Here is a 4,776-nt window from a genome sequence, read left to right as displayed (position 1 = left end):
AGGAGGAAGGTAAGAGACATACCTGCATTCTTGGCATCTCCTGCACAATAGGGGGCTATCAGCAGGTTAGATTTGTCCCCATTATTACCATATCCTGTCTCTGGTCAGTTCTGCAGGACTATTCAGTAATAGGAATCAGACGCTTAGGCTAGGTTCACACTGCTTTTTTGCAATCCATTTAACGTATACGTTTTATGGAAAAATGGATGCAAAAACGGATGCAATTCTGTGTTATCCATTTGGATCCATTTTCCATTGACTTCCATAAAAAAAAAAACGTATCGAAATGGATGCGGGTTTTTTTACGTACAGAAAAGTGGTGTTGACACTACTTTTCTGTACGTTAAAAAAAAAAAAGCATCCGTTTTGATCCGTTTTTTTTAATAATGAAAGTCAATGGAAAACGGATCCAAACAGATAACACACAATTGCATCCGTTTTTCCATAAAACGTATACGTTAAACGGATTGCAAAAACTCAGTGTGAACCTAGCCTAAGTCTGTGTATGTATTGTATAGGAACTGTATGTGTATTGTTTTAATTGTTAACCCTACTTGATGGTATCTTTTCTTTTTCTTCTAGTTAGTTGTCTCCATTTCCAAACATATGGCGTGCATTTAGCAAACAAGATGCATTCATAGTGGAAGAACAGGGAAACTCAATAAAAGTTCACATTGTTATATAAGTGTAAAAATGTGTGTTACAGCTGGAACTCCACACAGCATGATGTAGTTTGGAAACTTTATCTTACAGTTTATGTCAATCATTTCTTTCTTTAGTTATCACTCATAACTTACGTTCTACATCCATAAACATCACTTAATCCACTAAAAACATGCTGAAGGATATATTGTGTGAATTGGTTTAGTTTATGATGTCAAATTTTGCTGAGATTTTATGGGAAGTAAAACACTTATTTACACAGACTTTATACATATATTATATGTTTCAGAACTTTATTTTTATGCATTTTTGTCCTATGGTAAAATATTATTAGTAGGTCATGCAAAAGAAATATAATAATTTTAAGGTTTTTTTTCTTGTGTCTAGATATTGCTGTTCCATACTCATTATGGAGCCCCTGGTGTTTTTCTGATTCCCTCTCAAGATGCCCACTAATTGTGGGTAAATGCTTTAAATTTTATTAACCTCTTAATGACCACCAATTTTACCAGCAGTCATGAAAGGTCCTTATTGCAGGCCGCCACCTTTTCACAGTGGGCCTTGAAGTACTTTTTCCCTTCACACTCATTTTTTCTAAATAAAACATACAAATAATAAATAAAAATACACTGATTATGTATTGCAGCATCTGTAATGACCTAAACAATAAAATTATTTTATTATTTATCCTGCACAGTGAATGTGGTAAAAAAAAAGGCTAAAAAAAAAAAGAAAAAAAAAAGCTGATTTCTGTATTTTGTTAGTCTGCCTCCCATAAAAACAACTTTCTAAAGTAATACCAATAAAATTACAACTTTTCCTGCAAAAAATAAGCGCTCATAGTGCAATGTCAATGGAAAAATTGGAAGGTTACACCGCTTGGGAGGCGACCATGGAAAAGGGAAAAAATGACCTGGGCATTAAGGCCCAGAATGCATGCTGGGGGAAGGGGTTAAAATAAATGTTTTTTTTTTTTTTTAACTTACATATGCAGTTCTGTTGACTGGCAGCAGTCTGCGCTGGATCTGAGCAGGGGACTGCTGGAAACTGTAGGTCTTAGCTCTGCAATTCCCAACACAAACGATGGCTGCAGAGGGGCCCATGTCACCCCTTACTGCTGACAGTCAGTGGAAGTAAATAATAAGAATGATATATTTATTTTAATAAAGTTATATTAAAAATAATTTTTTTTAGGTTAAAACTATGGTGGTGCAAAGTTAGGGCACAAATACTCCCGTTGGGCACGGGGATGCAAGTTTAATATTTGTTTTTTAGGACAATAACTGCAGCACCTGCCGAACGGACCCCAGGCAGATCTTGGATTAAAAGCAGCTATCCGAAGGTACAAGTGGTTTGGGGGGGTCAGATTGTGGGTACAGAGTCGCTTTAAGCTCTGAGGCCACTGGTTGGTATTAGAATCAGGCAACAAGATTGATTCCCACCTATTAGCTGTCACGGCTGCGTCGGCATCCCGTGCTCCGGGCTGCCGCCGCAACTTACCTCTGCCTCATGCAGCCGCCGGGGTCCATGTGCAGGGACCCGGCGCTGCTACTAGTTCGGCCCCGGGGGGCGCCTTACCTCGCCCCGCTCCTGTCTCCGTCTGTCCTGGCCGACGCGCGCGTCCCCGCCTCCTAGGGCGCGCGCGCCGGCTGCCTCAGATTTAAAGGGCCAGTCCGCCTTTAATTGGTACTTGCACTAATCACTCCCTATATAATCCCAGCATGCCCCACCACAGGTGTTGGAGCCTCTACATGCTTCCCATAGCGTTTGGCCCAGCTCCCTGTTGTTTCCTGACCTCAGTCCTTGTTCCTTGTTCCTGTCCGCTGTCCTTGTCCCTAGTCCCTGCCCGCTGCCTTCCTATTGTTCCTGAGTACTGTCCGCCACCTGCGATTACGCCTACAGACCTACAGACGCCTACAGACCATCTCCTGCCTACTGCTCCTGCCACGCCTCGCCTGCCGTCACTAGCAACCAAGCCAGGGGTAGCGACCTGGGGGTCGCCTGCCGCAGCAAGTCCATCCCGCCTTGCGGCGAGCTCTGGTGAAAACCAGCGGCCCCTTAGACTCCGCTCCCTGTGAGGTTAGTGCCATCGCTAGTGACGGTTCAGTGGATCCACGACTCCAGGCGTTACATTAGCTTAGATGAGCTCCTACAGTATTGTTGAAGCTATATTTTCTTCTAATGTAAGCTTTTGGTCAGTAAGGGAGGCACTGGAGGGACAATCCTTTAAGGTCAGTGGGGGAAGGGCAGGATTATAGTTTCAGCAAACAATGAGAGAGCTTCTGCAGAACAACCTTATACTTTTTAGAATCTGTGAAGTCTTTCCAACTGTGAATGGTCACATAAATAATGATCCTTTACTGTATCACACTATTTTCTTAATACTTTATGTGCAATAATCTCATGCAGAGAAATGCAATGGGAAGGGGGAGACTATAACATCATCCAAGTGCTCATTGTTTCTAGGAAACAACTATTATCTTTAAATAGAGGCTTGTGACCTATACAGGAAAATCAATCAGACATGAAATAAAGGTCCCACAGCTGGGATATGTGGGAAGGCAAATTCACTTACTCACTTTGTGTAAAATGAGCAGATCTGTACCTTCATTCACTTGAGTATTACTCATCTCGGCACCTTTCACAATGCTGTGAACTAGATTCACTGAAATCTGTCCATGAGTTCTTGTTTATATGTGCACCGTTGTGACATACGGAAATACAGCATGTGTTGGTTTACAGGCATGTACTACTATTGTAATTCTATAAGAAAGAACTCAGACCACACATCCACATGCTACTCACTAATCCACTGCTTCTAGCACAATCAACATCAGGAGTTAGTATACTGTTAGTATCAAGTGTACAAGCCCACACACCACTTCACGGTTCCTGATTCATGCGGGTGTCTAATCTAAGTGCCATAGCACTGATTACCACCATTGCCACAACACCAGTGCCCATGGAGGGAGCGACCCCGTGGTCCAGCAACACATATGTACTACTATTACTCCCACACTTATTCATATATAAAGGGAATGTGTCAGCTAGAATGGAGTTAAACTTCCATTTTATTACTATGTAAATAAATGGTTTGGTGTACTATGGCCTCTAATCTGCCCCACTTGCCCTCTGCCTCATCATAGTGTAGAGGCGGCACTTTGCGGCACTTGACGTCACCCCGGAGCTCACCACTGCAGAGCAATGGATGAATATTCATAAGGAGGCAGCCGGAGGGTGGGGCAGATTTTGCACTGAGGAACTGAAGAAGATGGTAGTTCATCTTTGAAACATGTCATCTTCAAATAAAATTACTTTGTCAGTTCGATGGTATTAACCCGCTCCAGATGAAGACACTGATGTTGGGCCGGACGCCTTCTGAAACCACCTTTTTTTCTTCCTATTGGCCATTCTCTTGTTACCTATGACATATAAAAGCAACAGGTATTAACTACTATCTTAAGATTTAACTTCTTTAGATCCACATTATCAATCTTACTACCATGAAACAGGATCTTTTCCAAACCTGCATTTACTAAATAAAGGTTTGTTTAATGCTTTTCAGAATTATGTGGGAGATTTATTAAACATGGTGTAAAGTGAAATGGGCTCAGTTGCCCCTAGCAACCAATCAGATTCCACCTTTCATTTTCCAAAGAGTCTGTGAGGAATGAAAAGTGGAATCTGATTGGTTGCTAGGAGTAACTGAGCCAGTTTCACTTTACACCATGCTTGATAAATCTCCCCCTTTGTTTTCAATGTTCTGAATTAGTCGCTATTGCAGACACAGAGATACAGGAACGGCAGAGCACCTTTCAGGCCTTGTACCATGTTCAAAACATTTTGCCTACACAAATAATAAAATATACAGCGGCGTTTATGATGGTAAGGTTATTGTGTTGTCATGTAAGGATAGCCGGTTACTATACTGACAATATTATAGCATGTATTTTATAGCTAGTTCCTACTGCTATGAAACTACATTGTCAAGTACAACAATTCAGAACATAAATAAAACATGCAGGGACTAGTATTATTTGTTAGAATCTGTCATTCGTATTGGTTGCTAGTTGCTGCCAGACTCTCTGTCTGAGCTTTGAGGAAGAGAATGAA

General features: G+C 41.4%; 1 long non-coding RNA gene across 1 annotated transcript; it reads right to left on the bottom strand.

Moving 5' to 3' along the window:
* Positions 1–3,716: 3,716 nt before the first annotated feature.
* Positions 3,717–4,264, bottom strand: LOC138787147 (uncharacterized). The gene is made up of 2 exons (XR_011362310.1): positions 4,166–4,264; positions 3,717–4,085 (listed from the first exon to the last, which is right to left on the bottom strand). It is a non-coding gene; the product is annotated as an uncharacterized lncRNA (long non-coding RNA).
* Positions 4,265–4,776: the final 512 nt, after the last annotated feature.

The sequence above is a fragment of the Dendropsophus ebraccatus genome, chromosome 3, assembly GCF_027789765.1.
Source record: "Dendropsophus ebraccatus isolate aDenEbr1 chromosome 3, aDenEbr1.pat, whole genome shotgun sequence".
Lineage (NCBI taxonomy): Eukaryota > Metazoa > Chordata > Amphibia > Anura > Hylidae > Dendropsophus > Dendropsophus ebraccatus.
Note: the sequence above shows the minus strand (reverse complement) of the source record. Positions and strands in the feature narration are given on the sequence as shown.